Source organism: Macadamia integrifolia, chromosome 1 (assembly GCF_013358625.1).
Source record: "Macadamia integrifolia cultivar HAES 741 chromosome 1, SCU_Mint_v3, whole genome shotgun sequence".
Taxonomy (NCBI): Eukaryota; Viridiplantae; Streptophyta; class Magnoliopsida; order Proteales; family Proteaceae; genus Macadamia; species Macadamia integrifolia.
In genome coordinates, this window is record NC_056557.1 from 7,362,021 (window position 1) to 7,372,070 (window position 10,050).

A 10,050-nucleotide genomic window follows, 5' to 3' on the forward strand; every position below is an offset into this window, starting at 1 on the left:
CCAGCAAATTAATGTGACTTGTGAAGTACAACAATTATTAGGAAATAACCGAGTTAGAGTTGTAGCTATAAGTGCTATAGATGGCCTGATGAGGGGAATGAAAGTGATTGACACGAGAGCTCCTCTAAGTGTTTCAATCAGTAGAGCGACTCTCAGACGAATTTTCAATGTTCTTGGAGAACCCGACCTGATCACTATTCATGGCAATCTCCTGATCACTATTCTTTTCTTCTTTTTTTTTAACTTAAAGAGAAGGACATTATTTGGATCGCCCCCAACAGATATAGATATGAATCGCCACGCTGTAGTTATTATCATAGCTCTAAGATGCTACAACGCTATTGCCATATCAGCATAGCTGATTGCCATATCGCTGTAGCGTTAGGACATCGCCCTATCGTAATAACATTGTACGGTCACATCATCGCGTTATGAAGATCACCATAATGTTGTAGCGCCATAGTGGATCGTCTGAATCAAGTCTGAGATCAATATTGGTTTCGTATCAATATCAAACTGGGTCAGTATCAAATCTAAGTCGAATGAGCTTCGGATTGGTATTAGTATTTACTGGTATTGTTTGTATTCAGAATCAACCAATACCCACACCAATTTTAAAAGAAGAAGAGGTTCTGATGTCTACCATTTCATATCGGGTTAACTTTAGTATCAGATTGGCCGGTACCTAACCAATACCTAAAACCATCCTTGGCTTTTTTTTTTTTAAATAATAGTAACAAAAAAGAGACCAACTTTAACAGAAGAAAAGGATGGAAGAGGAGAGAGAAACAAATGATGATGATGAGAGAGAGAGAGAAGATGGGAGCATAGGTGCCCCATTTGGTTGGAATCCACACTCCGACCAAAAGATAGTGGGTATTTTCACGTGTGCTAATAGAAGGAAGCAACTGATGCACGTAACAGGATTTTGCATTGGTTCCGGATTTCTAATGGGTTGGCTATTCTTTCCGATCTGGGGAGGGAGTCCGTATTCGATGCTTGGTGGGTGTTGTTAGTTGTGCATCTCTTGTGAAAGAAAAGTTATGCTTGTCGGGTAGTAGTGATCAGTTACATCACATAGTTGAGGTTGCTTGCAATTTGTTATGTCTTAGTTTTACCTTTTTTCTTTCGTCACGCCACTCTCATGCCAAGAGCCTAGAAGAACAAGTAACATGTTGTTATGAACATGATAAGGGTAGGGAGTGGGTAGGGAGGGGTTGAAATCGTCTGCAATTTCGATTTCGTACAATTCCGTGTAATACCACCTTCAGGCAGTGACACGTGTATTGATACCAATACAATGGTTCAGATCTGGTACAACTAATAAAACATTAAATCAGTGAAGAGGCATTTAAATCAGAATTGCAGACAATTTAATAAAACATTAAATTAGTGTTATGCATTGCTTTTATTTTTTATTTGAGGGCAATTTTGTACTTTTTTGGATTAAGGTTTTTCGCTATATATTCATAATGATGGTTTCTTTCTCTATAATGCAAGCAAAACTGAGAGGTATGAGGACGAGCGTTGTAACCTTATTTTTCAATGATAGTGAAATAGGATTTCATCTCAGCGAGGACGTAGGCAACCTTACCAAACCTCGTAAATCTGTATGAATTATTTGTTCTGTTTTTTCATTATCTTCTGCATCATTTTAGGGTTGTGTTTCTACAAATCTGACATGATTTATCACTTTATACATATTCTGATCTGACATGTCACCTTTACTAAAAAAAATCCTGACATGTCAGCCTCCACTAAGTATCTCTCTCCCTCTCTCTCTTCATCACATCTAGAGCAACGGATGAGCAATGGAGCCCCTTCACCCCTTTCTCTGGTCATCTACAACTTGGATTGCCGCTGTTGCTGCCGTTCAAAGAAAACATCATGGATTCCGGTTGCTGTTGTTCGGAAAAAACTTAAATTTTCTGTTTAGACTTTGGATTTCGATTATCTTTTTTTAATTCTCTGAAGTGATTTTGGTTCTTTGTTCAAATCAATATTAATGCTTGAGAAGGTCGGTAATGGATTTTGATATTAGTTTATCGATCGATCTCTATCCAGATGGACTGATTTGATCGACTTTCACTCATGAATTGAATCTTTAAGGCCTTAGAACAGATTCAAAACTTTCAAATGGACTGATTTGATCGATCTCTATCCTGACGGACTAATGGCCGGTTCTTCTTGCAGTCGTCTTCTTCTTCATCGCAATCTTTGTTCTAAGCCCTAAGAACATATTCAAAACTCTCCCTCTCTCTTTTTCTTTTCTATCTTCTTCCTTGGTGGGATAAGTAGAGTAATAGATCTTGCATGATCGGTAAAATTAAAGGGTATGTCCAAATGTAACCTACCCGGTTACAAAAACCTTGTAACCTAAATTATTGTGTCTCCATTATTTTGTCATTTTGTGATTGCTTTTAAAGTCAAAAAAGTAAATTATTGTGTCTCCATTATTTTGTCATTTTGTGATTGTTTTTAAGGTCAAAAAAGTAAATTACTGTGTCCCATTTATTTTGTCATTTTATGATTGCTTTTAAGGTCTAAAAAACAAATTCAACCTCAACTTTTTGAATCGTTACTTTGATTTAAACGGCAAAACGAGGGGTATTTTGAGAATGAATACACTCTTCCCAAACAACCCCTCGCCCCAACTGATCGTCTTCTTCCTCGCGAGTCTTTTTGTTACTTTTCTTGGTTTTTATGGCATAAAGTTTGGCAAGATCATCTCCAGTGAGTCAGGTAAAGGCTCTCTTTCTTCTCGGCATGTCCAATGCTTTTATGGGTTTTAGGATTTAAAACTTTTTGTGGACTTCATTTTTGTTTTTTGAAATTTAGAAAACAAAACCTCTTCCCAGAAATTCATGTATCAATTATATTGCAATAATTTCTATTGTTGTGCATTAGAGATGAGGTGGGTAAGATAGTTCTAATCATGTCTCTTTTTCTCTCTTCAAAGAAATCAATTGTATTAAACATGCTAGTGTTTTTAAGAAAGTTAAAATCCAGAAAGATGACATATGGCAATATTGTATGCTTTTTTTTTTTTTCGTAAAGTAATATCGTAGGCTTGGTACTACTATAATGATGACATGTGAAATTTTGTAATTATAATATATTTTATAGGTTGATTATAAGGGTTTTGGGATTGATTCTGGTCAATTCCAATTTGATTTGGATTTGGATTGATATTGGCAGCTACTAATTTGATCTTTGATTCTGTGTTTAAAATTGATTATAAGGTTTATAGGACTAAATCGTGGGTCTTAAGATTTGAGGGTGATTCTATGGTTCTTTTTATCCGATTTTGATTCGATTGGATCAAAATTTATAGGAATCAATTCTAAGGATGTAGGGGACAGTATCAGTATTGGTCTCTGTCGATGTCGATTCTATACCGATCTAGATCGGATGGGATCGGTGGTTATCAGTCTATTTACCCTTGATTTTTATAAAAGGTACTACTTTTTACCTATTTTACCCTGAAACAATCCAGATAACCAATCCGGATCGAGGATCGGTCTCAGCCGATACGACCAATCCCAGATTGATACTTGAAACCATGATCAGTTCGATCTCCAATTCAAATTTTAAAATCCCTAGTTGATTTGGCTAGTTCGGATCAATCCCAATTATGATCATTATAGAATGGCATATCTAGGATTTTGGGATTAGGCTATTGGTTTTTAGAATTTAGTGTCAATTCTAGCATTTTTGTGACTGATTCGGATATGATCTAGACTGGAATCATTAGGGACCAATTTACTCTTTGATTTTGAGTTAAAATTCTTGTATTAGTTGATTTGGATTATAATTCGTTGTGAACTATCCAACTCCGGCAGTTCTAGAATGGTTAATTTAGAATTGGAATCACTAGAGGAATTGTTTTGATACTCAATTTCGAGTTTAAAATCATTGGTTGAATAAACCAATTTCAATCCAAATTGACCATAGTAATAACTATTCAGGCTGTTTCAGAATGGCTGATTATAAGGTTTTTGTGATTGATTCGGTCCATTTCCGATTTTAGTCACTTTGATCTAGATTTTATCTAGTATTAGGTCAAATTGAAATCAAAGTTCAATTTCAATTTAGACCGATTCGATTTTTATTGAGTTGACTTAATGGCCTCTTGTAGGTAATATGTTCTCTTTTAGTAATTTTTTTAAGTTGTTATAAGGTCTTTTATGGTTTCGATTCTCTTGATCTGGTCCAATTCAATTTTTTACCGATTTGATAAAAACTCAAATCAATAAAGGTTCGTTTCACGTTTATCTTGATTAGTCCAACCCGCTTGGACTAGAAATGGACACCCTTACTCAAAGCAATAGACCCAATCACCCAACTATTAGTATAATTTTTTTTTTCAAGCCCATGTTGGACTTTAGAGAGACAAGGAATTGAGATTTGAGATTCCAAACGTAGTGATGGGTCTATTTGAGGATAAAATTACATTTCTACCATTTTTAAACACTTTGTCATAAAAAGTGGTGCACCAACTTTTAAGTTTTTATTGGGAATATAAACACATGAAATTACTTTTTGAATTTTCTTGAACCAATCATTTCTATAATAGTATAAGACTTTTTAGGTAACTAAAAGTGGGTTACAAGCCTTTTGTAACCTACCTAGACAAACATACTCTCTTTCTCTCTCTTCTAATTTATTTCTATCTTCTTCCTTGGTGGGATAGATACTGAGTAATCAGTAAAACTAAATAATCTACAGAGAAGTAGGATTTCAGTTTCACAATACCCACTAAAGTTCCACATTACCTACTACCCAGGATTCCTGAAAGAGTAATGGACACCAAGTTGTATTAGGAGAACAGGGGGATGGGCGTGAGATGCAGAGGGCGGGGCCGACAAAGGGAAAGGGGACGACTTGAGATTGGCGGTAGATTCTGAGTTGTAGGAGAGGGGTGGTGTTTACACCAGTGGCCAAGTGCTGGTCTTGACCACTGCGAGGAAGCCGACGATGCACAAGGGTTTGGTGAGAGAGAGAGAGAGAGAGCAGGAGAGAGGGTGGATATGGAGAGGAACGCTGGATCGAAAGGGCTGGTCTTGATCTCCCAACACCAATAGTATAGTATTTGTCAGGTTTACCAGTGTATTTTAGCAGACTCAGGTCACTCTCCCCTATAAAGTTATATGCAAATGGTTGAAATGAAATTAATTAAATCCAACGGTTCTCAACTCGCTAGCATACCTAATACCTGGTATCCTGCTAGCATTCCTATCCCTCTCCCTTTTTTAATTGAATATTTATGATTATTTGGTTTTAATCCGGCACAATAGATAAGTTTCGATCTTAGCTGATACTGATTCGATACCAAATATATATATATATATATATATATTTTATGAACAGTCACTCATTTTTGACAATTATACGATTTCAGAAGATTATGCAGAATTGGTCAATCACTTTTATTAGAAGTGGACAATAGAGTGGTTGTATCAGCCAAAACGATGGTCAGGAATCTTTTCTCTCGACTTTGATTCAATTTTGAGATCAATCGTGATTTCTTGGTCCTTTTTTTTTTGGGGGGGGTGGGGATCTTGGTCTTTGATTTAGCTAGAGTCCTTCGCTACCCAATGGTTCAATATTGAGGCCTTAGTCCTATTGGACTTCTTAATTAGTACTCATGCCTGATATCATATCGATATTATCCTTACTGATACTGAAACAAATCGCCCAATTTAAATGACCCTATACCTTTAAATGGCGATCTGTGGATTTCAATTTTTTAATTTTTATTAAAAAAGAGGACAATGACAGGATCAGTAACAATAAAGATTAATAAAAAAAAAAGGATAAATTTTGACAAAATCGGTATCATCCCCAATGGGTGCCGATATTAATCGTCCGCTATAGAGATCATCATAGCTCTATGATGCTACGGCGCTATGGTGGTACAATGCTATGGTGATATTATAGCGCTATTCTGATATGGCAATCCGCTTTGATTGATTTTGATTTGATTTTATCGATTTCAATGTGAGAATAAGAGAAATCAAAATATAAACCCTTAGGGTGCATCGATTTCTACTAGATTTTGATTTAGTTTTATTTGTTTATTGGTTTATTATGTTGGTCCTCTTTGGTATCATTTTTCATTTTTATTTTTACCTATTTAACAAAAATTATTAATGAAAATTATTTTTTATTAAAACATAAAAATGGTTTGGTAACTACTTGACAAAAATAGTTTTTTGTGAGAAAATATTTGGTATCGCTATGTGCAAAATGGGTGACAATATGTTCACATCACTCATCTTCCTTACAACTCTCTTTCTCACTTTGGAGTTAGGGCTAAAGAAGAGGAGAAAAGGGGTTTGAATTTCCAATTGGAAAGAAAATGACTACTTTATTCCTTTATATTGGGACTTTAAGCATGTGCTCATTAAAGTCCAATGTAAAAATAACTAAAAATCAATTTTGGCTAAAACACACAAATAACTCTTGATCAATTTTAGGTTTTTGTGTTTCATCAATTTTTTTTAAAATAGAAACAAGCTCCAGAAATGATACCAAATGCAACCAAAACTGTTTTCATGAACAAAAATAAAAAGGAAAATTGATATCAAAGAGGGTCGTAAATATATTCATTTATGTTTTCTAATGAATTTTAGGTTTGGGTTATATTGGTTTTGGTCCGATTTTGTAAGTTTGATTTTATGTTTTATCGATTTCAATGTGTTCTGACTTAACTTCAATCTCACAAAACCCTAACCCAAAACATGACCCAATAAACTCATTGATTTCGGATATTAAATCATCTATATCACCATCAGGTCCATATTGATATCGATATCAAATTATTCTGGATCGGCCTTGCATCGATACCATAACGGTATTGGATTGGATCCATAAACCAATATCGTATTCAGAATCTTTTTTTTCTTTTAACCCTTCTTCTTCTTCTCCCAGAACATCATCGCCCCACCCCACGCTCTGTGACTGCAGCTTTCTTTAATATTCAATCCAACTGCTCCTGCTGCTGCTTCTTCTCTGTAGAACACCACCGTCCCACCCCCATCCTCTGCAACCTCGCCCCATAGGCCATGGAACCTGCAATCCTTGGTTCGCTCTTCTCTCTTCCTTCTTTCGATTAGGAAGTAGTTGACCATTCTCGTTGATTTTGTTGATGGGTTATATAAATTTTTCATTTTTATTTATTCTTTCACGTTTTACATCCACTCCTTAAAATTAACCGACCAAAAGATAGTGCCATGCATATTGGGTATTTTCACGTGTGCTATTAGTCGAATGATATCTAGAGGGTTGGAAGAATTGGATCTTAAAGATTGGGTCGGTAAAAGCATACATGTGGGTAGGGGTGTCAATCCATCGGGTTGGATTGATTTTGATTTGGTACTTTCATAGATTTCGATGTGAAAATTGGTGAAATCATAACATGAATCAATAAGGGCGCATCGATTGATTTGGTTTTGATTTCTCATTGGTTTCTTTTATCAGTTAATATTGGTTCGGTCTCGATTTATCATGTAAATATTGGAAAATATTGTGTATGCTAGTGGTATACCTAAATTTTTCTCTCTCCTAGCTCCCTCCCTTTGAAATGTACCCCTATGTGCCTCGCATCCCAGTCCTCCCATTGATTAAACGACTAACTCCAAGAAATTTGATGGCACACCTAACCTCCCCTATAAATATATTTATTAAAAGTATGAAAAAGTGTTTATTTTATGATCCCAAACGGTTTCTTATATGGTTATATTGGTTTTTATTTGGTCTTTCAATTTTGTTTTGTATCTTTAGCAGTTTTGATGCTGTCCAATTTGATTTACGCCAGCCCAAAACATGATCCATACTTATAAGCTCATCTGATTTGTTCAATTTGGTTTCATTGGTTCGGGATAGGTTTTAACACCCCTATATGTGGGGCATCCCACACGCCACACTGCTAATGGGTCATGCTGTCATGGGTTCATGTGTTCTGAAACTTCAATCGCTCATATTTGTTGGGAGCATAGTTTTTCATGACAGAATATGGTGATATATATGGTTCAGGTTGTCTGGGCAGCATGAAGTCCATGGTGGCTAACTTTGCATTGGATCTTTGCTGAATAGAAAAGATTGAAGATTGGAGAAATAGAGCATGAATAGTATACATGTGGAAGAGCCTGACTTTTGTTTCTTTGATAATTGGATTTAAGGGGAGAGAGAGAGAGAGAGAGAGAGAGAGAGAGAGATGGGCACAGAATTCTGGAACCGTTGAGAAGATGTCTGAGAGCCCTTTCACAGTCACAGGGGATGGTCTAGGAGGTGGCTTCCCACCGGATAGGGGAAGAAAACTCCGGTTAACAGACTTTTGGAAGGCTCATCCTCCAATGGAGAAGGCAGTTTTGGATGGAGGAAAGGAGCCTTCTGCTGCTGCAAATAAATCCTTCGCCTCCATTGTTGGTTCTGATACTGAAGCTTCTGCAAAAGTGACCGTCCCAACTGATCAAATACCACACAAATCTTATGCAAATGTGGTAGGCTCAAACACACCGATGGTGGATGAACTGCCTGACCCTGTTCATGCAGGGAATTCGACCAAGGTGATCATTCCCCAGGAGGCTTACGAGGATAGATTACTAAAATATCGATTTGCCCTGATTGGCAGAATCAATTTTCGTTTTCTTTCCCTGGATGATGTTCGCAGAGAAGCCCGTGACTCTTGGAAACTGAAAGGTAAAGTGAAGATGATACCCATGGGTAAGGGCTTCACGATCTTCCAATTTGAGTCTGAGCATGACATGGCCCAGATGTGGAAGCGAAGCCCTGTGAAGATTGGAGGTCAACTCGTTCGGTTTCAAAGATGGCGTCCAGATTTTAGCATCCATGAAAAATTGATCAATAAGGTCTTGGTTTGGGTACGATTTCCAGATCTTCCTCTGGAATATTGGCATGAAAAGGTATTATTGACAATGGCCAAGGCGGTAGGGAGGCCAGTTGGTCTCGATCAACGCACCAAGAGCGTTATATACGGAAATTATGCTCGTGTTCTGGTGGAGATGGAAGTGGGGGTTCCAAGGCTGGAGGAAATCCAAGTTGAACGCAAACAGCCTGGGACTCAAACTTTGTTTTGGTTCAAGCAGCAGTTGATATATGAGGATTCATTGGGAAAATGCGGTTTCTGCAAAAAACTGGGGCACCAAGTTCATGCCTGCCGAGAAAAGAAGGCCTATGATGAGCGGCAGAATGCTCGAGCCAATGCAGAGATACCAGGGGCGGTGTATGAAGAAGACAGAGTCAACTCGGGAACGAGTAACTCACCGGTTCGAATCAACACTTCTTTGGAAAGAAGGGATCACGATCTTGTGATTTCAAATTCAAAACGTGTGAACACTGATGGAGTACTGGCGGGATCTTGTATTCCTCTTAATTCTCTGCCTCAGTTACCAAATGTGGAAGAAGGTGAGATTTTAATTGATTTGATTTCTCCATCTCACAATTCAATTATTCCTATTTCGGAAAATCTGGAAACGGCTAAGGAGGGGGAGATTTTAAATAAGGAAGCTCATGATAGTGAGGAAATACAGTCTGAATCTTCTGATTCAGATAAGGAGGCGGTATTTTCTGATGATGAGGTGGGCCGGTCTGATGAGGAGTCTTCCTCTGAATCTGGGCAGGAATCAGACCGGGATATGGTCAAGGAAGGAGAACCGAACCAGTTGGGTTCAGTTTTAACCACTGGACCGTTGGAGCTTCAGCAGCAGGTGAGCAAGGCCATGGCACCCTCCTCTCAGGGTGGGGTGAGGTTTTCTGCTCGTCATAAAAGGACAGGGGTGTCCCTAGGTAGTTCTCGAGGAGGTCTGACCGGCAGGGGGGTCGTACAGTGATGAATAGGGAGTATACTGCCCCATTGCAGCTCCCTTTGAGCAGGAAGGAGATTGCTCGGATGGGAGTTCAAGCGGTCGACAAGGCAGCAGAGATGATTGAGAAAGGAACTGAAGCAGGGGAGAAAAAGAAAAAGAAAAAGAAAGGTGGTGGTCAGACCTTGAGGTCGGACAAGTCTGATGGAACATCTTTTTAATT

General features: G+C 37.7%; 1 pseudogene; it reads right to left on the reverse strand.

Moving 5' to 3' along the window:
* The window catches only part of LOC122057146, an 11,346-nt pseudogene extending 4,213 nt beyond the window's left edge, over window positions 1-7,133 (reverse strand).
* Between the last annotated feature and the right edge of the window lie 2,917 nt (window positions 7,134-10,050).